This window comes from Sceloporus occidentalis, unplaced genomic scaffold, assembly GCF_023333645.1.
Source record: "Sceloporus occidentalis isolate IW3139 unplaced genomic scaffold, rSceOcc1.0.p SCAF_7, whole genome shotgun sequence".
Lineage (NCBI taxonomy): Eukaryota > Metazoa > Chordata > Lepidosauria > Squamata > Phrynosomatidae > Sceloporus > Sceloporus occidentalis.
Window position 1 is genome coordinate 10,479,353 of NW_028316987.1, and position 24,345 is coordinate 10,503,697.

Below are 24,345 nucleotides of genomic sequence, written 5' to 3' on the forward strand. Positions count from 1 at the left end.
AGGGGTCCCAACCCACAGGTTGGGAACCACTGCTCTAGGTCCAATTCTCTGAAGCAGCAGAAAACAAGCTTGCTCCATCTTCAATATGACACCTCTTCAAATATTTAAACAGGGCTATCATATTGCCTCTTAACCTTCTCTTCTCCAGGCCAAACATCCCCAGCTTCCTCAGTCTCTCCACATAGGCATGGTTTCCAGACCCTTCACCATTTAGGTCACCCTCCTCTGGATACGCTCCAGGATTCTCTAGAACAGATAAAAGGTTCTAGGTTCTCTAGAACAGATAAACACAAGCAGCCCTGGGCATCCTGACTCCTACCCTCCTTGGAGGGAAAAATCCCAGCATGCCAAAGCAAAGAATTCCGGGGAAAATACTGCTGGTTTCTTGAAGACAAAACCAAAGCCTGTGAAGAACTGCAGAATCAGCTTCTGAGATATGGAACTTCAGAGTAAGAAGGGAATCTAGTGGATTATGGTAGAGTAGGGTTGCCATATCCTGCCGGGGGGCGGGACAATCCTGGTTTGGGCGGTGCCGTCCCGGTCCCGGTCCAGTTTGGCGCCCACCTCAGCCCCCGCGGCAGCTCCAAGGCCTTGCTGAGGCCTGGGAGGGCTCTCTGCGGTTGGAGTTCCAGCCGCGGAGACGCTCCTTCCCGGGCCCCAGCAAAGCCTTGGAGGTGGCTCCGCGGTCGGAGCTCCGGCCGCGGGGTCCTCCAAGGCCTCCGCGAGGCCAGGGAGGAGGAGGAGGCCGCTTCCCACCGCGGCGATCGCCACGATGAGGAGCAGCCCCCGCCTCTTTCCCGGCCTGGGAGCCGGCCTAGGCTTCCTCCCAGACCGGGAGGAGGAGGAGGACGCTTGGCACCGCGGCGATCACCGTGATGCCAAGCGGCCCCGCGCCCCTTCCCGGCCTGGGAGCAGGCCTAGGCTTCCTCCCAGACCGGGAGGAGGAGGAGGACGCTTGGCACCGCGGCGATCGCTGTGATGCCAAGCGGCCCCGCGCCCCTTCCCGGCCTGGGAGCAGGCCTAGGCTTCCTCCCAGACCAGGAGGAGGAGGAGGAGGACAAGGTTTAAAAATGTAGGACCTTTTTTTAAAATTTCCTAGCCAGGAAATTAAAAAAAAAAAAGTCCTACATTTTCAAACCTTGTCCTACATTTGTCCCGGTTTGGAGGTCCTCAATTATGGCAACCCTATGGTAGAGGAACTTGTCACAAATACAGTCAATGGGGCTAAAGAACAGACAAGAATTGTGCAGCCCTCCTGGTGTAGTTGAACTGCACCTGCCATCAACCCTAGCCAGCATAGGCAATGGTGGAAAATGCTGGGATCTGCAGTCCAACAACATCTTGCATGATTTCCCACTCCAGGTTAATAAAAACACTGGCTTTTTTGGAGTTAAGAGCCAATGTGGAAATGGCTTAAAGGCAACATCTTCTGAAAGCCAAGCAGACTTCAGTCCCCTGTGGTGATTTCTGACAGGTATGTGGAAGCGAAAGCCCCACATTCCTGGAAAGAAGGTTCGTATTGATTCTTCCATGGTCCCATTTGGAAATGGTCTTATTGGACAGTCATTAGTTAATTCTTGGCTGGGAACAGGCCTCCCTTCCTCAGCCGCCTTCGGCCTCACAATCAGGCTCCAAGCCACAACCTTTGCTCACTGCCAAGTTGGCGAAAGGTCAACAAGACATCAGCGGCTGGCTGGCGGATAGGGAGGGGTGGTGGTGGTGGGGCACGAGGCCAGGAAAACTAGTCGCTGTGTTTTGGTCCAATATGACCTGAAGAAGCCGTGGCCAGCCAGGGATTCCTAAGAGACACTCAGGGAACATGTTTTTGAGGCATAGATGGATGGATTTGGTGCCCCATTTTTCTGGCAAACTCCAGATTAGAGGAACTGAGGAAACAGACAAGGGATCTACTTAAAATCTATCTGTCACATTACACTCAGGTTGGTAGGTAATGGAGATGTCACACAACCCACCCACCCCAAACCCACACCCAGGGTCCCTACCTCAAACAGTTATGCTTTATACTGAGCAATGCTGACATCTCGTGGCCACTTTGCCTCAGCACTGTATCAATCATGTTCTTTTTATACCCCCCACCTCCCTGTTCTGACTCCTGTTTTAAGGTACTAGGCTAAATCCTACTATCAAACCTGACACTTAAAGCCGTAACTCCAGCATAAGCCTCAGGTGTTCAAACAGAGCATGCTGATTCAAGGCAGAACATTCTGGATATGTTCAAAGAGATTCTGTTAACTGCTGGACAGAAGTTGCAGCTAATGCTCACTTTTTAAAGTATGACTTCTGGAAGGGCATGCTGGGCCAGCCAATTCACTCTCAAGGCTTGGCTAGAATTAAGCATTGAGCTGATTCATCTAGCTGCCTAAGCAAATATAGACAGAAGGCATTATATTCTTCATGGCCTTGAATAACCCACACGATAAGTCAATTCCCTGTGTATCTGTCCATAACAAAAAGAGACATCTCAGAGACAGTTTCTAGCAAGATTAGAGATTGCATTTCTCCTGCTCAAAAAGGAAAAATGCAAACTTTTCTATGGCAGTTTACATTTTCACAACCTTCATGCTCACACTGAAAATAGGTTCTGAGGCTCTGTCTTGAGCAAAGTCAAACTCGCATTAAACCCTCCGGCAAAGCCCACAGATTCTGTCGTTCATGTCAGTGTCTCAGCCTGATTTTTGCCACATCTAGAAAATGGAAAATTCATCACAAGGCAAGAGGTTTGTGAAGGTTAAACAAAAGAAGATTAGAAATTTCCCATCAATCTACAATGGATAATCTAGCACTGGAAATGTTTGCCCTTGCAAGACAAGGTGAGGGGAGAGGTACAACATTTTCACCAGAAGATCAGATTAGGAATATGCCACAAAATCATGTATTATGTATTATATTTATGCCACAAACCTATATAACACTACAATGAGAAAGAGGAGGTTCCCTCTACAGAGCTATATGAGCGCTTCCAGTTTAGCGATGCAACACAGGACGTTGTCAGACTGACACTACAAATCTGGAAAGTCAGGTAAAGAAAAGGAATATTCTTGGCCAAAGGCAAGAACACATTCTAGGGGAGTGTTGCGAACGTGTCACAAAGCCTCGCAGATACTCTCTAATCTAGCCTCCTCTCTTTAGGTGTGTCAGAAGATGCAATAATGTTATCAATGTCATTGTTAACTGCCTTCCAAGTCAATTCTGACTCAGGTGATGCTGTGGATGAGACATCTCCTAGACACCCTGTCCTCCACCGCTCTGGTTAGGTCCTGCAAATTCATACCTATGTCCTCCCTAATAGAGTCTATCCATTTTTCATGTGATCTTCCTCTCTTTCTACATCCCTCCTCCTTTCCTAGCATTACTGTCTTTTCTAATGTATCTTCTCAAAGTATGACAGTCTCAACTTAATCATCCTTGATTCCAGGGAGATTTCTGGCTTGATCTGTTCAAGAACCTGTTTGTTTGTCTTTTTGGCTATCCAAGGTATTCCCAGCATTCTTCTCCAGCACCACATCTCAAATGAATTGATTTTCTTTTTATCCATTTTCTTCACTGAAGAAAAATTCAACTGTAATTCATGCAGCTTGCGTATGTGGAAGGGAGTGGGGGCACAGTCTCATCCTTTGCTTCAGGTACCAAAACGTCTTGGGACAGCACTGCTGATACACAACCAACCTATATAAATCATACTGCAGTCATATGTGGTTTTGTGGCCACTGAAATGCACACTGTGGCAGGACCATCTAAGAAGCACGTTTTGCAGGCTTTGCCATTAAGGTGTTTGTGTACCTTCAAGTTGCCTGTCAACTTATGACAACCACATGAACTCCATAGGATTTTCTTAGGCAAGGAATACTCCTTCCTCTGGAATATAGCCTACAACACTTGGTATTAATTGGTGGCCTCCCATCCAAGAGGTGACCCTGCATAACTTCCAAGATCAGATGAGATCTGGTGCCTTTAGAATATTTAGGCCATTGGGGTACATAACCCACAATCCTTCACACTTCTGAAATTCCCTACCAGAACTCTGTACCTTCAAAACTTTTCTCAAAAGCCTATCTCAGATCAGAGACGAGGAACAAGTGGCCCTCCAGCAGCTTTTGGCCTGCAGCTCCCACGCTGCATCACCATCAGTTAAGCTGTAGGACAGTGATTCCCAAACTTTGGTCTTCCAGATGTTTTTAACTTAATTTCTCAGAAATCCTGACTGTTGGACTCTTTCTGCTTACAGTCACACTTCTTCCCTTGCCAGATGCACAAGAGCCATTGCAGCTGAGTGATTTTTTAAAAACAACAACAACAACAACACTTCCCTGGGAAGCCCCTGGGAGTTTCTGCCACAGGAGGAACATCATTCTGCTGTGCTTAGAAACCACACAGGACCTTCCCTTGCAGTGTACAACACTCCCCCCCCCCACACACACACTTTCCCTTAAAATATCTAGTACAGATTTTCCCAACCAAGGGCTCCAGCTATTGCTGAACTACAACCACCATCCTCCCCACCCCAAACTGACACTGATCAAGGATAGTTGGAGATGTAGTCCAGCACCATCCAGCAGATGAGTGGGGGATCCAAGTCTGTTCTGGCATTCTTGTCATTGCTTTCAACCAAGTGGACAGCCGCCAGCCCGCCCACAATCCACAAAAACATGCAGGCACCCGTGTCTTTTCCCACGGAGCCTCCCTGCTGCCAATTTCTAGCCTTAAAAGCCAACATAGTATTTCTCAGCTGTCAGATCTAATTAGTTCACACAGGCAGTCGATCGGCTGGTTGAAGCCACAGGGACATAGAAGCAAAAAGTGGATGTGGAGGGGGGGAGAGAGGACAGGAGAACTAGCATGTCATCCCTTCACTTCTAAACCTCCCCTCCCTTTCACATTCTTTAGTTTTACCACAAGAAGCCAGAGTGTTTTGACCTTCCAAGGAGCATGGAGGTGTTTGACACCCAAGGGATTTCCCTTCCCACACTCCACTTAGCACTAATGGCAAGAAGAAAATTGCCCTGAATTGAAGGAAGACAACTAGAACTTTGTTTCCACCTCCTGCCCACCCTCCCCAACAGCCAAAAAAACCCTTCCAGAAGATGCTCCTGGACATGGAAGGAAGGGTCACATCCTCTTCTTCCAGACTTGCTATTCTCCCCATTAAGACCCCTCCTGGAGACTACTCCTTGCACCCTGGTAGAATTCAACGATATAGCCACGTTAGTCTGTAAAATCAGTATGTAAAGAAATCTTGTTGCACCTTTGAGACTAACTGAAAGAAAGAAGTTGGCAGCATGAGCTTTCATAGACTTAAGCCTGATTTCTCAGATGCATTTGGGTTGATGATTCAAAGGTGCTACAATATCTCTTCCCTTGCACTTTGTTTGAGAGATGGAACATCAGTTACTGACTCAAATATGTGGAAGAGCCATTGTGTGTGCATCTTCAAGTCACCTGTCGACTTATGGCCACCTCATGATTTTTCATAGGGTTTTCTTAGGCAAGCAACACTCATAAGTAGTTGTGTTAGTTCCTTTCCCTGGTATATAGCCTGGTATTCATTGGCAGTCTCCCGTCCAAGTACTAACCAGGGGGTGACCCTGTGAGAATCATACATGGAGGATGCATTGTTTTTCTAATTGTTCTTGTCATGGCTTTAAATGATTTTATGTTGTTTTAAAGTTGATTCTTTAATATATCTTATTTAATTAATTTATTTTATTTTAATTTGTTTATTGCTTTGTTGTTTGTTGATGTGTGCCATCACATCGTTTCCGACTTATGACAACCCTAGGTCGAACCTATAATGGGGTTTTCTTGGCAAGATTTGTTCGGAGGAGATGGATTTTTGTTTGGTCAGAAGAGGTTTGCCAATGCCTTCCCCTGAGGCTGAGAGCATGTGACTTGCCTAAGGTCACCCAGTGGGTTTCATGGCCAAGCTGGGAATTGAACCCTGGTCTCCAGAGTCATGGTCCCATGCTCAAAGCACTACACCACACCGGCTCTTGTCATGGTTTTAAATGATTTCATGTTGCTTTAAAATATTGATGTTTTAGTATGATATCTTATTTAATTTCACTTTAATTTTTTGCTACTCATTTTTAATTCATGTATGCAGATTTAACTCGCGTGCAAGCTGCCTTGGGTCCCATTAGTGAGAAAGGCACGATATAAATAAAATAAAATAAAATAGGCTTCAGAAATGTGCTTTTCAACAGAGCCAGTTCATACATTCAGCTGCCAGTCACATCACGCCAGCTGGAACCAAGTTTCAGGTTCAGAATATGTGAAATAATTAGGATAGATCTTCCGAGCATGTGCGCAATGGATTTCATGCGCCCAATGGGAAACCACTGCTAAGCTCCACCACCCAAACAGCTGCAGCCACACATATACACCTTATAATACAGGAAAGGGCTTCAAGGCAGACAGTGAGTTTTTCAGGCATACTTTCACTACATTCTCTCCTTAGAAATCGACCCTGTGTTGCTTTGTCACAGATGCAGTAACTTTGGGCCAAAATCAAATTGTCATTTGCAACTAGAGTAGACCCGATGCAATTTACATATATGATGATTTAACGAGTTTCCCAATGATTCAGTTCGCCTACTGTAGTTGCGATTAACATTTGCATTTAGTTTTTGTTTCCATTTTTTATTGAGCTGTTTTATATCCTCCAACTGTCCCAGTCTGGCAGGGGTTCATTGTTTGTTGTTGTGTGTCTTCAAGCTGTTTTCGACTTATGGCGACCCTAAGGGAAACCTATCATGGGGATTTCTTGCCTAGACTTATTCAGAGGAGCTTTGCCATTGCCTTCCCCTGAGGCTAAGAGAGTGTGACTTGCCCAAGGTCACCCACTGGGTTACATGGTCGAGCAGGGATTTGAACTCTGGTCTCCAGAGTCATAGCCTAACACTCAAACCACTACAACAACACGGTAGTCCCAATTAATTCTCTGTTGTTCCACTTTGTTGTCAGCCGTTGCCATCTTGACCACACGCATCCCAGTTTTCATCTGTGAATTGTGGGAAAGCATGCTGTTCTGCAATAAATCAGTGATATATAACACAGCAAAACAAACAAGCAAACAAACAGAAAACCACAGTTGTACAGTGTTAAACTAAGAACAGCAGTTAAGTTCCATAAAACATCTTCAAATGAAATATCATGTGATGTAAAACCGGAGTAGCCAAAAGGATGGCCTTATGCTGTCAGAATGCAACTCCCAGCTTTTCTCACTGTTGGCTATGTTAGCCAGAGCTTGCAATAGCTACAGTTCTACAAACTTAAGGATTAATTTTGTCTACTTCCAGTGGGGAAAAATAGCACATCTAAATTATTCCAAATTAAGTTCATTTTCACCAAATGACATTTAAGTGGTTGGTTCATACAGAGGGCTTTTCATTCATGGCTTCCTAGATGTTGAATACTGAGTGAAGACAGGCTTGTTGGGCACCTACATTATAAACCTTTCAGCATCCAGTTAAGACCCTTTTACTCATATTTTTATTCCTCTTTAAATAAGTAGAGAGAAAGAGAGTGAGTGAGTGAGTGATGTTTAAGTAATAAGACAACCACTGCCATTACTTTCTTTTCAGTGTGCAATTGTTTTATTTGGGGTGTGGGTGCTATGTTTTATGCTCTTTATATTTTATTATTTTGATCTCTGTTTTGTGAACTGACCAATAGCTTTGCCTACTGCTCTCTGCAGAATGAATGAGTGAATTTGTGGCATATGATGCATCACCCATATGTTCAGTAAGCTGAGACAATTCAGCTTTTATTTTTAAATGTATTCTTAATTCTCTTGAAAGCTGGATCTGAAAACCCAACTTTTCCACAGGAACCATGTTTATTTTAATCTTGGTCTGGAGCAGCAATGTTTATATATTATAGGAACACGGATCCATGCCTCACTGGAAGACTAGATCAGGAAACCCAGATTCATTTGTGGCACACCTCATAAGAGAGCATGCTCTGCTTTTGACTTAACAGCTCACTATCCTTTGGATTTCCTCAAGATGAAGGGAGTCTCCCCATAGGGTCTTTGCAAGAATACAAAGGCCTCAGAGATATTCTTCCCTCCAAAACTGAAAGAACTACAAGGGAAGACTGAAAGGCTGTGCGGTTGGTAACCCAACAAGAACATGCTGGTTAACCATCTCTGAGTCGAAAGGTGCTTTGCTAGCCCAGGTGGAACCAGCTGGAGCACACAGCTGGATGCAGGCCACAGGATTTCATATTAAACTACTCAGACCTCTGCGAATAGGCAAAACCAGAACACTGTAAGATTAGGTTACAACTCCGAGCATCCCAGCCAATTTACCCAAAGCCATGTTGGCTTGGGATGATGGATATGAACCAACAAAATCTCCAAAGAGCACCAGATTAGGTAAGTCTGATACAGAAGGAACTGTTCCTAAAGAAAAAACAAACAAGAGATTCTCTTAAAATATGTGGGCATCATTGCTACGCAGGCCATCTCATAGGCCAGGCCAATTGCCTTTCGAATCGAATAGAAAAGAGAAGGTCAGGTTCACTTCCCCAATTCTGCCAGAGGAACATAAATAGCTCTCTGAATCAGAGCTCCCTGAAAGAGCAGGCTACTACAAAACTATTAATCCCACAATTCCATCGTATTGAGCCACAGCAGTTAAAAGTGGTGTCAACCTGGATTATTTCAGCAGTGCATATGCAACCTTAAGATGTTTTCAAGGCTTGGTGTCGGGGGGGGGGGGGGGACATGAGATTATTATGACTACTGCTTCTATTCCTATTTATTTGGTTCATTTTCCATCCTCTCCACAGGAGCCCAGAGTGACCAACAACTTCCATAAAAAACCCTGAACAGAACAGCAGCTCTGAAATCACCTACTGAAAATATATTTCTAAAATGCAATAAAACCAGGCATGCAAACAAGGAGCAAACAAGACACTTGGTTAAATTCTGACAGTTCATAAAAACAAATGAATTTTTAGAGGGTGACTGATAACAACCACGTGTAAGGTTGCTCAGTGTTCATACTTAGGGTTGCTTCAGATGAGAGCTGCAACATCCTGCACTGAGAAAGGCAAGAAAGGAGCACCAGAGATACAGATGTCCTGACCAGACCTTCCAGAGTGTCTCACATCCTCTCAGATGTTATACTTTCCGGCAGAGCCTGTTCACCAGTCATCAAGCACTGAGTGACTAAGTGAAGAGAAATAAAAGTGCCATATGTGATCCAGACCTCCAATTTCTAAATTAGCACCATTTTGGCAACATCTGCCACTGAAAACTGCACCAAGGAGATGATCATCCAGCCACTGTTCCCCCTACTTCTCATTTGGCACTACACTTGCAAGGGTCTTTTGTTTTAAAGTCTGTGAAAGCTAGTATGGTGTAACGGTTTGTGCATTGGACTACGACTTTGGAGATTGGGTTCAGCTTCCAGCTCAAGCTAAAAACCCACTGGGTGATCTTGGACAAGTCACACACTCTCAGCCTCAGAAGATGGCAATGGCAAACCCTCTACTGAACAAATCTTGCCAAAAAAACCCTATGATAAGTTTGCCTTAGGGTCGCCATAAATAAGTAAAAAAATGACGTGGAGGCACACAACAGCAACATATTATGGAGAGGAGCACATCCTTGCCATGGTCAGGGATATATGCTTGCCACCTTCCTTTTTCCTTCACTTCTATTATCACCTCTTCCAACCACCCCGCTCAACAAACTTTCAGCATGATCAGAGCCTGATTTTAAAAGGATATAATTTGCAACCACCCATTTAGAGTTGCTGCTCATTTATTCTGCCAATTCTTTTTTTTTAGCAGAAGTCAAACCAAATGACCACTACACAGCCTTCTCTTCTTTCAGCACACTCCATCAAATTTATTAGATATGCATGTACGGGTGCAATTACTCAGATTAATGGTAAGAGGAAACCCTACGCCCACAATTCTGGAAGACAACAGTAGGTAGACATTTTATGGCACAGTAGCAGCCAAGAACTATTGAAACAAACCCTGGGATGGTTCTTTGAAGTCTGGCCATAATTGTGCAGCTTACGGCTGGCGCTTGAACAGCTGAGAAGACTACACCACCATCTGGTTCTGGTAGAAGGAAGTGCTTTGGTACAGAGAGAAACCACTAACACTGCCTGTTTAGCAGAAATCAATCATACTGTCTTCCAACAGGATTTAACCCTAGTTTATGCATAAATAGGATTTGGATTACAACTCCTAGAATTCTCCTAGACAGTGGCCATGCTAGCTAGCAAATTCTTGGAGTGGCAGTCGCCAAAACTGAATTTCCCAGACTCTGGATAGAAGGGGATGGGTAGACTTGCACAGGACAGAAACAACCTGGATCTCAAAGGAGGATTCTTTCTGTGTTGCTAATGGAGTTTACATGTTATTTCCTAGACTTTATGACTCTTTGTCTCTGAGGGCCCACATGGCCAAAAGGGAAGAATGGCCCCTGCTACATAGATAGCCCTCCGTATCATCTTAATTGAGAACAACATCTGAACAAAATGTCGACCTGTTACTCCAACATCATCCATTTTCCCCCTTTCTCCCGTATGATTTTAACACCTTTTCCTGATGAGGAAGCCAGTATAGCTTTGAAAACTTGCATCATTTACTTTGTGCATTTTGGCTGTCCCAATAAAGGTATAACTGCTTTGTAGATTTTGGATGTTATTGTTATTTGTTGCATGGCCAACAAAGCTACCCCTGGACAAAGAATGCCTCTAACTCAAGGAGAAGGGGCTTTACCGAACAATCCAGGGAAAGTCAACTGTGGTCCTCCAGATTTTGTGGGGCGGGGGTAGGTTTATGGCAAAGCTTCCATGATCCCTCACTCTTGGCTATGCTGTCTGATGGGAGCTATAGACCAAAAGTGTTTGGAGAATCATGGATACCCCCCAAATTCTAAGTAGGCTGGAGTGAATGACAGTTACACAGCTCTTTATAAAAAAAAAACTGAGAAACATGCACCACCATATGACATGACACAACATGACATAAGACTGGCATAAAAAAAGAGTTGTGTTCCAACTAGAGATGCAAACTAGGCAGCCACTTGGAGTATCAACTTTGCCAAAGGGGCTGGTGCATAATCTAGACATAGATCAGGGCATGAGGAGCAAGTGTGTAGCTACCGGGGAGGGCAAAATTCGGACATTGCCCCCCACAAATAAGAATTCAGTCCGAAATTAATTTTTCCTTCAGTCCCCAAACTTCTAGCATTGCAGCATTTGAGCTTTAGAAATTTAGAACACCCCATCCAAAGAAATGGGGGCTGACAAAATTACTAAGGGAATGCTAACACAGAAAACAGAAGAGTCCAACCTGTGAAAAAATTTCAGTGTGTCCATCTCAGTAATGTTTGTGGGACACAATGCCCTCATATAGCCCCCACCCCGTAAATATACTACTGATGGGAGAGCCAGAACTATTTTTCTTGTTACTAATTCTAAAGATCCTTTACTGTTTTGCCTACCATTTTTGGTCATGCAGTTTTCTGGGCTGACTAGAAAATCAGCCTTTGGTTGTTCAACAAGCCAAGTGGACAAATGGTTTGTGTTGTATTCCTATTTTACGGTGTTTAAAATGTATTTTTAAAATTGCTTTTAATGTGTATTTTAGCATGAGGTTTTTAAACACAGAAATCTGGTTTAACTGTGTCTTTTGTGTTAATAGTTTATTTAGCTGCTCTCTCTTTCTAAATGGTTGTAAGCAGCTCCTGTGCTGGGAGAAATACGGGCTATTTATTAATTAATTAAGTGTAAACCATTCTCAGTTTACACAGACTGAGCAGGAAAGATTCTTCCTGAACCATAGCTGCTAGAAATTTGAACCTAGGACTTTTTTGTTTGCAACCACAGTTGATCCCCTACACAGGCGGTAGGAAGTAGATAGAGAAGGGGACGTTGTATATGGCAATCGACCCTTGACATTTCTCGGATCTCATAGTATGGTTGTTTAAATACCCAAAGCATCTGTGACCATACAAATATGAGAGCCAGCATGGTGTAGTGATTTGAGTGTGGGACTAAGACTCTGGAGACTCAGATTTGATTCCCTGCTTGGCCATGAAACCCACTGGATAACCTTGGGCAAGTCACACTCAGCCTCAGGGGAAGGCAATGGCAAACTTCCTCTGAAGACATCTTGCCAAGAAAGGCCCATTATAGGTTCACCTTAGGGTTGCCATAAGTTGGAAGCGCCTTATAGACACACAACAACAACAAAAATTGCAATAGATACAAGATAGAAGAGCAAATTGAGAAAAATGGAGGGGGGCTCTATACTATCTAAAATCCCTAATTCCTCTGACAGCAATGAAAAGAGATGCATGCGAGAGAAAGAATGCTTGATTTTCCAACAATAACCACAAAAGCTCTTCTTTTTATGCTGAGGGACAGGAAGTTCCCCATCCGCACACTTTTTATAAAGCATTTTATAAAACGTACTTATTATTTATTACACTGCTCCACCTCTGATAATATTGTTCTATGGTTTGCTATCAGACTTCTTGTGAGTTTGCCTCTCAGAGTAAGTTACTCAAGAGTTAATGTTCAGCCAGCATGGACCACGGACTGTTGATAGCCTGCAATATTCAAGATATGTGTCTCCACCGATATTAAAATGTCTCAAGAAGGCCAAGTGATGGTTGGAAGAAGTGATTCGTCTAGATTCCAATGCTAGGGAAGGGTGACAAGGTGCCTGTCTATGACAAAGAACAATAGACTGTAACTTGAGTCAGACAGAGACAAAAAGAAGAGACATGTTTTAGGGCTCTAGAGGCATCTGCCTCTCTGTTTCTTCTAATGAGGTCAAGGCAGCATAAATGCCTCTCCTTTTCCAGGCATTATCCTCAAACCAATCCTGTGAGGCAGATCAATCTTTAAAATGGAGACTGGCCTAAGACTGCCCTGTGAATTTTAGGGCTCAACATAAGACTTTAATCTAGCAGTCTCGAGTCCCAGTCTAACACTCTTAAGAATACCCTCCAATATTTTGCAAAGGGAAATCAGGCCAAGCAATATCAGAGAGTGGTCAAGATGGCAAAAGTCACTGATGCGGAAGATGAGACAAGCTAGAAGATGCTGCCACAGTTGCTTTTGCCAGAGTTTACTGGAAAGGATAAGATTCCATCCTCCTTTTCTCTTCCCTACTGAGTTAGTTGAGTGCAAACTACTTTTGCATGTTGAACTCAATTTGCAGCAAATGAGGCAAGCTGAGGACAAAGGGGGAGGAGGTGAGGGTATCTGGGACACTTTAAAAGCAGCTGAAAATGTGGGACAGCAGAGGACACTTGGAAGGCATGTCTCTGGCTCTTTGTACTGCACTCAGGGTGACCAGATGTCATAACTGCAAAGGAGGACAAGGCACACAAAAGGACATTCAAGAAAAATGTATAGGATATTACAAAACAAAAGCTAAAAGCGCTAACATAAATATAAATTCACTCCATACGGTTTATTTACAGCTATATTAGATATACTGTATTTTATTACGTACTCAGCCATATTTTTCTGACAAACTCATCTTCATTAAAATTCCATGTCGGCTTGCAATATAACTGAAGAACCCTGATCAAGACAAATGCTTAAAACTGTACATCAAGCCCTTGACTGAATCTACATTTCAATTCTTCCTTTAATTTGTCCATTTTGCTGAACACACATTTGCACTGTTGTTCTTTGATATGCTCAAAATGGAGGACATTTTGGAATTCCTCCTGGACAAAAGGTTGAAATGGAGGACATGTCCTGGAAAAGGAGGTCTGGTCACCCTGTCTAGACTACATTGGCACTAACAGAGATCTGATGTTTGTGCAGTGAACTTTGGCTGTCCATTGGTGTGTTTACGTTGTGTACCACCACCTAAACTCCATGTGTGTGGTGGTAACTAAATACAAAAACTCCAGTGATCTCTTTCCAAAGGGAGCCAGAACTGGGAGTGGGGATGCCTAAGATGTGTGGAATGGACATGGCAATATCCCCTAGGCTTGGAAAAGTTACTTACTGGACTACAACATGGTCTGGGGAATTCTGTGAGTTGTAGCCCAAGACTGTAACTTTTCCAAGTTCTAAATATTCCCTCCCCTTAATAAGAAGGCTCCCGAATGGTGTTAACTGGTCTTTTGATTAAAAAATCTCAAGGAGTTAGATGGACACTCAGACACAAAAATAAAAAGCAATATTAAGATATATTTTCTTTTTGGGAGGTGGGGGGAGTAGGGGAGAATGAAGTACTGCAATAGTATTGTTCTACTACTAGGGTTACACTGGACCCCAGGATAAATGGTTCGCTTCCTCTTGAAGGTATGGGAAACATATATGCCTCACTGTGGGCCCTTGATATACAGGACCCCCTTGGATACCAAAATCCATGGATGCTTAAATCCTGTTATATACAATAGCATAGTGAAATGGTGTCCCTTACATAAAATGACAAAATCAAATTTTGCTTTCTTGCATATTTTAAAACGATTGAATCCATGGATGCAGAATCCATGGATTCGGAGGGCTAACTGCACTTCCCAGTCAATGCATAGATAAGTATGTTGGGGTTACCAGCCCACATAGCTAAATGGAACCTCCATGTGCAATGTTAATATTCCTTTAAAGTAGAGATAGGCAAAATGCTCTTTATCCTTAGCATCTGGACTTCAGATAGGCCCAAAACTGCAGCAGCTGTGTTGACCTACATCAGTAAATGAGTTCTAGTCATTGTCACCTTCGCCTTTTGTAAAGTTGATAGCTGTTAACAGCCCATTCAAGCCACCACAAAATACTTTGGACTATGAAAACCCACTGGGTGACCTTGAGCAAATCATAATCTCTCAGCCTCAGGGGAAGGCAATGGTAAATCTACTTTGAATAAATCCTGCCAAGAAAACCCCATGCCTTAGGGTCACCATAAGTCAGAAATGACTTGAAGGCACACAACAACAACAAACAACTGGAATAGCTCACCACAACATATTGTTGCTGAGAAAATATTCTCCCTGACCCTTACTCCAACTTGCAGAGGTAAAAGAGATGGGTAGCAATGAGAGAGAATCCTTGTCTCTGGTCATGGAAAGATCTAGGAACATTTACCCTTTCTAGCTTTAGCTCTGCTACATTGGTATCAAATGGTATAAAGACTGTGGGGAAGATGGAGGGAGAATCTTGGAGTATTTCAACAGCAAGGACATTGTACAGCTCAAAGATCTTGCATGTCTTCTGTCTAGCCTCCCTGTTAGTCATCTTTACAAATCATTTTTTAAATTGTGCAATGCACATCTTGTGCTCCCTTGCAAAATACCTATAAAAAGTGGGGCCAAACAATTACACATTTTGCAGACAAGTAGAGGAGGCAGAGGGGAGAGCAACTTTCCTAGGCTGATGCACAATCTATAATTAGTGACAGAGTTGAACCCAGATCTTGATTCAGCAAGACCCAGATGACATCTAATGAGCTCAGAAGGGCTAGAGATGACGTGCGAGGCTGTGCTCAAAACCGACCTTTGTCAGACTTCAGAGACTTGGCCTCGACTTCTCTGTCTATAAAATGGGAATAATCACTTTGCATAATCCTGGCCAAAAAATAAAATAATCCTGATGCAATTACTCAAAGAACATACGTGGGAGAGGCATGAGATTACTCAACTGTAGCCTCGCCATCTTGAGATATGGATAAGAGGCAGAGGTGAATTCATAGGCTTTGTTATGACTGTGCAGCATTTGAACCTTGGAGCTGGACTTCCATTGACACCAGGCTAGCAAGGGAGATGGCAAATGAGAGCATTGTCCGTCCAAATGAAAACTCTGCTCCCATAAATGAAATTTTCCTTCAGTCTCCAAATTTCTAGATCGCAGTAACTTAAAATTTCAGTTGAGTATTTATAAATGCCAGAAGTCGGAAATGACTTGAAGACACAAAACAACAATCATTTAGAAAAGCAGCTTAGGCATCCAAATGGAAGGGGCAGGCAAAGTTACCAAGGGAATTCAAATACTGCAAATATAAGACTTGTGTGTGTGTGTGTGTGTGTGTTGTGTGCCTTTGCATGACTTATGGCAATCCTAAAGTGAATCTATTCCTTTGAGGCTGAGACACTGTGACTTGGCCAGGATCACCCAGTAGGTTTCATGGCCGAGCACCATGCAGCGACGTAGCCAAGGGGGGGGATCTTGGGGTCCGGACCCTCCCTTCCATTAGAAAAATGAATGGTGTGTGCTGCTGCACCGCCGCACGCAAGCCCCATTATAATGGTGGCACTTAGTCTGGACCCCCCCCCTTCCTAAAATCCTAGCTACGTCCCTGCACCATGCTAGCTAGCTCTCTAGGGCTGAACAATTTTCAGTGTCTCACTCTCTGCAATGCTAGAAATTTGAGGACAGGAGGAAAATTTCAGCAGAGTTTTTATTTGGAGGGGCAATGGTTTCGTTTTGCCACATGCACACACCATTGCTACACCTCTGCAGTGGTTGTAGGGTCACGCAGTGGTGGCAAAGACCGGCAGATGAAATCTGCTAGTTCTGAAATGGATCAGCAGCCTTTTTATTCCTCCACTGATGTACTTAACACTGGTGTAAAGAAAATAAATTCATTTGAGATATGGTGCTGGTGAAGAGTTCCGTGAATACTTTGGACTGTTAAAAAGATCAATGTAGTGGCTCCTCCACATTCGCTGGAGTTGGGGTGAAGGACTCCCATTTTGTTTGTATGTACAGCGCTGTGCAAATCTACAGCGCTATATAAATAAAGCATAATAATAATAATAATAATAATGTGGAAAACCAACAAATTAAAAAAAAACATTATTTTTTTTACCTAAGAGAACACCTCTGTAGGAATTTCCAGGCCCTCCAATGCATCTCTATGGTCAACATCTGCCAGAAGTTGATCATAGAATCATACTGGAGAACCTACAAATGCTTAGAGAAGTATTTTCTCTAGGAACTTCTAGGTTCTCCAGCACATCTTTATGGTCAACTTTTGGCAGAGGTGCGTTGGAGGACCTGAAGATTCCCAGAGAGAACATATTAATCAAAACCGCAAATAATAAAATCTGCAAAAGTCAAATCTGCTGTAAACGGGTCCAAGAGCAAACGAAGCAAAGATGACTAAACTGAGATTGTCATACTTTGGTCATATCATAAGAAGACACAACTCACTAGAAAAGACTATAATGTCTGGTAAAGTGGAGGGCAACAGGAAAACAGGAAGACTTCATTCCAGATGGATAAATTAAATCAGAGAAGCCATGGCCAGGAATCTCCAAGACCTGAGCAGGGCTGCTGAAGATAGGGTGACTTGGAGGTCTCTCATTCATAGGGTCTCCATGGGTCAAAGTCAACTTGAAGGCAATTAACAACAAAAAGCACTTCCAGGAATCCTAACTATGATTTCTTGCTATTCATCTAAAAAACTCAAGGTGATATATATACAGTAAGCCTCCTTCTCTCCAGAAGACACCCAATTTCTGCACAATCACAAGAGCACACAACTGTAACAAGTCTCCATTAATCCCATTTTATGGATGGAAAGGTTGAGGCCAAGGTCCCCTGTGGAGTCCCTAACAGAGGTGGACCTCAAGCATGGTCAAACTTCCTAGCCCTTCCAAACTGACAAAGTGTCTTCTAGATTGTCTACCCTTATAACAACCACCCTGTAAGGTAGGACTGATTGAAAAGGACTGGCTCAAGGTCACTTTGTGAGTGTCTGCATCTCAGTAGCTGGATTTGAACCTGGATTCCACTGATTTACCTTGGGAGAGTCACACTCTCTCACCACCAGAAAAGCCAGTACTGTAGTAGATTCGCCTTGTTGTTGTTTGCCTTCAAGTCTTCTCTGACTTATTCTGATCCCTAGGCAACCCAATCATGATGTTTTCCTGGCAAGTTCTGCTATGAAGAGGTTTCTCATTGCTTTCCCCTGAGGCTGAGAGAGTGTGACTTACCTAAGATCACCCAGTGGGTTTAAAGGCTGAGCTGGGTTGCCATAAATTAGAAATGACCTGAAGGCACACAACAAGTAGAAGAACAACTCCAAAGTCCAATTTCCTCCCCGTCTCAGCACTGTTTTCCTTAAGAGGCAGCATGGCATAATGGTTTTAGTGTTGAACTATGACTCTGGAGACCCAGATTCAATTCCCAGCTTGGCCATGGAAACCCACTGGGTGACTTTGGGCAAGTCACACCCTCTCAGCCTCAAGGGAAGGCCATGCAAACCTCCTCTGAACCAATTTTGCCAAGGAAACCCCATGGGGTCACCTTAGGGTTACCATAAGTTGGAAATTACTTGAAGGCCCACAATACATACATGTACACACAGAGTTTTCCTCCTCACCAAACACAGGAATAAGTTGGTCACAAAGGACACAGCCATGTGCTCCACACTTAGAAACCCAGAGTTAGGAATGCCACAAGAGCAGGACCAAGACACCACTGCAAAGGCAGAACATCCATCCTCTTCCCCTTCTCCTAACTTTGTTTTAGCAAAGCTGGCCGGGGAAGGCTTGAGAGGGAATTCCATGGATGGGTTTAGCTGGGGATGAGGAAGGTGTACACAGCGCGGAGTAACGGTTTGTGCATTGGGCTCGGACCCTGGGAAACCGGGGTTCGAATACCAGCTCAGCCACACCGTGTGACACTCTCTCAGCCTCAGAGGCTGGCCATGGCAAACCCCTTCTGAAGAAACTTGCCAAGAAAACTCCATGACAGGAGTCACCATAAGTCAGAAATGGCATGAAGGCACACAACAACAATTGGTAACTAATAGGAGGAAAAGAAAGAGGTGACTTAGGGAAAAGTCACACTATCTCAGCCTCTGGAGCTGGCTGTGGCAAACCCGCTCTGAAGGAACTCGCCAAGGAAACTCTATGATAGGGTCGCCGTAGGTTGGAAACAACTCAAAGGAACAAAACAACAACCACAGAGGGGGCTAATATGGGGAAAAGAATAAAGAGGCAAGTTGGGGGCATTTTGCACACTCTCAGAGGATGGCAAAAGCAAACCTACCTCTGAAGAAACTTGCCAAGAAAGGCCCATTATAGAGTCACCTTAGGGTTGCCATAAGTTCAAAACAACTCAAAGGAACGCAAGAACAAGGACAACAAAGGAGGGAACTAATATGAAGAAAAGAATAAAGAGGTGATTTAGGGACAAGTCACATTCTCTCAGCCTCTGGGGATGGCCATGGCAAAAAACCCTGTGAAGAAACTTGCTAAGATGACCCAGAATGGAGTCACGCTTTGGGTGGGTTGGACTAGGACACCGGGAAACCAGGGTTCGAATCCCTGCTTGGCCACACCGGGTGACCTTGGGGGCAAGTCACACTCTCTCAGCCTCTGGGGATGACCATGGCAAACCCACCTCTGAAGAAACTCAACAAGAGAACCCCATGATAGGGTAGCCATAAGTCAAAAATTACTTGCAGACACACAACAACAACAACAACAACACGAGGGAACTAAGAGGAGGAAAAATAATAGAGGTGACCTTGGCGGCAAGTCACACTCTCTCAGCCTCTGGGGACAGTCATGGCCAAAAAAAAACCCCCAAAACAAAACACTAACCTTCTGAACAAATCTTGCCAAGAGAACCCCATGCTAGGGTCACCATAAGTCAGAAATTTCTTGAAGACACACAACAACAACAACAACAACAACAACAAAAGGAACTAAGAGGAAAAATAATAAAGAGGTGACCTTGGGGGGCAAATCACACTCTCAGCCTCTGGCAATGAAAAAATCTGAAGAAACTCAGCAAGAAAACCCCAGGAGAGGCTAGCCATTGGTTGGAAGAGACTCAACAAGGCACCCAACAACAACCACCACCACCCATTAGGGATTATGTGGAGCCCCTAAAACCCCCTTCTTTGCCTCCCACCCACAACTTTTCCATGGCTTTCAAGCACCATCTCTCTCCAAGGCATGCTCCTTGAAAGAGAAGGATGCTAGTCTGGAGGGAGCTGAGATCAGACATTGGGGGGAAGAAAAGCCAAAGGGATGGGAATGAATGAATGAATCAATGAATGGAAAGGGGTCTTCAATAATAATAATAATAATAATAATAATAATAATAAATGGTTTTAAAAAACAACCATGGGAAAGGCTTGCCTTTGGAGGCTTTTGCAGGGATGGGGTGGGAAAGAGTCGGTGGTTGCTCACCTGGATCCAGGAGTGGGAAGGTGCTGGGTCTCCTGTTGCTGGGATCCTGGGGAAGCCCTAAGGAGGATTCCCCTCTGCTTTGCTCAGACCAAGGCTGTCTGCCGCACGCTGCAAGCTGGAGACCAAGGCTCCCCCTGGGTCCTAGCACCCGTGGTGTCACTTGGGGGGTGCAGGAGGGGAGGACTGCACCAAGTGACACCTTAAGAGGGGGGTGACTGCTCCTCAGACATCTGCCTTTGGGGGGCATTCATCTGGGTCCCATCACAATGGTGTCAGTGGGAGAAGGGGGGAGGAAGGAGAGACCCCAGGGTTTTTTTTTAATTTTTCAAAAAAATAAACATTTAATTCAAGCAATTTTTTTAAAAAGTTTTTAATTAAAAATAATTTTTCAACCAAATGTTCATGTCTAGCATATGAAAACATACAGTGATGGTGAACCTATGGCACGCATGCCAGAGGTGGCACTCAGAGCCCTCTCTGTGGGCACATGTGCCATCGTCCCAGCACAGAGTTTGCCAGAGTTTGTTACTAGAAAGCCAGAGGGACATAGCACTTTGCAATAAATAAGTGGGTTTTGGGTTGCAGTTTGGGCACTTGGCCTCTAAAAGGTTCACCATCACTGGAGGACCTTTTTCTCCACTCATGTCTATAAGAGATATTGAAGAATGTGTATTTTCTTTTTCTTTTATGGTTAGCGACAAATTTGTGGGGGTTTTTAAAATTTATACTAATATATGTATAATTTATACTAATATATATATATATAATTCTAAAACAATCAATTCTATATTATTATCTCCCATAGCCCATATTATATTCCTTATCCCCTTATATATGTCATAACCTTTATTATACTATACTTTAGTTTACTTCCTAAAGTCGTCCCAATAACAAGTCCTATAAAAATTTGTCAGTTACTTGTCTTAGTCTCCATATATATATCATATGTAAATGAAAACATTTTACAACATAATAAGTCAGCAATTTTTTCCCATAAAGATGTCTTGAAGCCCACAAGCTTGAAAGAAAGCATTGGCGTTGTATACTAACATACATGACAACAGCAGCGAGACTGGTTTTAGCTTAACATTGGAAAAATAAAGATCTACCAAGTTTAGACTGGTTGATGAAGGTATTAGAGATGATAGAAATGGACAAACTAACAACTCTTTTGCATAATAATGATATTAATCAAATGGAAGACAAATGTGTGTTTTTTTAAATAGATAGTCTAATTGTCTTTTTAATGTACATTTTATATTTTTATGTTCTATTTTAAATAAAAATCTAATTAATTTTTTTAAAAAGTTTTTAATTAAAAAAAATTAACCAGATTTTCACTTTCAGCACATGAAAGTATGTACAGTGGGCCCTTGTTATCCACTGGGGTTTGGTTCCAGGATCTCCCATGGATAACAAAATCTGTGGATGCTCAAGTCTCATTAAATATAATGGCAGAGCAAAATGGTGTCCTTTTTATAAAATGGAAAATCAAGGATTGCTATTTGGAATTAATCCTTTTTAAAAAAATATTTTGAAGCCGTGGATGCTTGAATCCGTGGATTAAAAAAAAATCAGTGGATAAGGAGGGCCGACTGTATATGTAAATACATTTAGGCTGTGCATATGATATTGTAATTTAAAAGTCTAATTTAAACTGTGCTCATTGTTTATGTCACAACATGAACAGTAAAGGTAAAGGTAGTCCCTTGACATGAATGTTTAGTCACAACCAATTGTAGGGGGCAGTGCTCATCTCCATTACTAAGCCAAAGAGCCAGTGTTGTCCAAGGACTACTCTGGCCAGCATGACTGCACTGAATGCTGTTACCTTCCCACTGAAGGGGTACCTATTTATCTACTTGCATTTGCATGCTTTCGAACTGCTAGGTTGGCAAAAGCTGGGACCAGTGACAGGAGTTCACCCCATCATGCAGCACTTGGGCCTTGAACCGCCAACCTTCTAACCTTCTGACCATCAGAAGTGGCATCTTAACCACTAAGCCACCGCATCCCACCATGACCATTACATTCAGTGATATACAGGGATTATGATTTATGAGTAACATTAGTATAAAAAACATTACTAAGGATTCTGTATTGCATGGTATGAGAGAAGGTCAATGGGGGAGTGACACCATGAGTTATTGTCACAGGGTGACACTAACCCTAGTGACGCCACTGCTGGCTGCTGCAACAAAAACAGCTTACCACATACGTATGTACAGACATACACACACACACTGCACCTGAGGTTGTTTGGAAACTTTCTTTGGGTGGCAAAGGTCACTCGGGAAAAGGGACCGAGGGATCTGGGGAGGAGGAGGAGGGAAAGAGGACAAAGTTTGCTGCCACCCACCCTGAGCTGAGAAAATCAATCAGAGCATTTGAGGGAAGTGGTTTGCAAGATTATTATATTGTGGCTGTTGTTGTTGTGTGCCTTCAAGACATTTCTGACTTAGGGAGACCCTAAGGTGAAACTGTTGCAAGGTTTTCATGGCAAGATTTGTTCAGAGGGGGTGTACCATGGCCTTCCTCTGAGGCTGAGAAAGTGTGACTTACCCAAGATCATCCAGTGAATTTTATTGCCAAGCAGGGAATCAAACCGTGGTCTCCAGAATCCTGGTCCAACACTCAAATCACCATGCCAAGATGGCTCTCATCCAGGAAACAAGTCCTTTGGGTTGCATCCAGACTTTTGTTGTTTTGTTGTTTGTTGCATGCCTTCAAGTCGTTTCTGACTTACAGCAAACCTAAGGTGATCCTATCACAGGATTTTCTTGGCATGATTTTGCCAGAGGGAGTTTGCCATTATCCTTTACTGGGGCTGAACAAGTGTGATTTGCCCAAGGTCACCCTCATCTCAAATGAGTTGGTTTTCTTCTTATCCACTTTCTTCACTGTCCAGCTCTCACACCCATACATAGTGACAGTGAATACAATGGCTTGGATGATTTTAACTTTAGTGTTAATACTCTGTTGCTTTCTAAATACAGGTTTTTTTTGGGGGGGATGTTGTCGTCACCACCCAAATTATCACCTTAATACACTGAATAACGAGTTGAACCTTGGTCTCCAGAGTCTTGTCCAATGCTCAAACCATTACATCACACACCACACCCAGATTTAGTCATACTCAAAAGTGGGATCCACTGAAATCACATTGATTCTGATGGGTCTACTCTAGATACAACTCAAAACCTTCAAGTAATTTTCAATTTATGGCAACTCTGAGACTCAACATGATATAGTGGTCTGAGTGTTGGAGTATGAAACTGGAGACCAAGTTTCGAATGACCACTCAGCTATGGAAATCTTAGGCAAGTCACATTCTCTCAGCCACAGAAGAAGGCAAGGAAACACCCTCCCTGAACAAATCATGCCAAGAAAAGCCCATGATAGGTTTGTCTTAGGGTCTCTGTAAGTCAGAAATGACTTGAAGGTACAAAACAACAAAGCAAAGCTATCATCAGGTTTTAGGTTTTGTCATTGCTTTCCTCTGAAGCAGAGAGAGTGTGACTTTCCAAAGCTCACCCAGTGGGTTTCTGAGGCTGAGTGAGGATTTGAACCCTGGACCTCAGAATCCTAATCCAACACTCAAACCAGTACATCATGCTGGCTCTAAACACTCCTCCCTTAACTGCAAATTCAGAGGATGGAACCCATGGCTGTTAAAATAGAACCACAGTGCTATAAATATGTAGTGTGAAATAGCCCCAGTTAATAGCTCTTTATACAGTCAACCATGAGGATTTGAATTCAATGTAGGGAAAAAAGGAAGACAAATTCAAACATAAGCAACATTCCAGCACTGAACTGAATTGCAGTGATTAGAGGGATTAAAGAAAACCCTTCTTCAATCTGCAGTTGCTACCCAATTAATTCATAAAGACTGGACAATTAAGTTTTTAAAAAATTAATGCTCCATAAGCATGCATTAAAGTAAAGGGATCATTTTGAATAATTTCCTTGGTTTTACATTATGCAAACACTTGTCAAAGCAGGCATCAGTTTGGACAAGGACTTCCCCTTGTGTGAGAAAGAAAGAAGAAGGCCTGCTATAAGATTATATCATATAACGTTTGGGTAAGAACTGATATATGTATGTATGTATGTATGTATGTTGAACTATGTGCAGTTATCTATAGGATTTTTAGTTGCTTACACTAAATAAACTAAGCTCT

At 43.2% G+C, this 24,345-nt stretch overlaps 1 protein-coding gene across 1 annotated transcript in view; it reads right to left on the reverse strand.

The window, feature by feature from the left end:
• LOC149309161 (retinoic acid receptor alpha) overlaps positions 1-20,239 on the reverse strand; it is a 250,027-nt gene extending 229,788 nt beyond the window's left edge. Inside the window, exon 1 of the mRNA XM_089531872.1 lies at positions 20,162-20,239. The gene's annotated coding sequence lies outside the window, so the exon portion shown is untranslated. The remainder of the gene's footprint in view (positions 1-20,161) is intronic.
• Between the last annotated feature and the right edge of the window lie 4,106 nt (positions 20,240-24,345).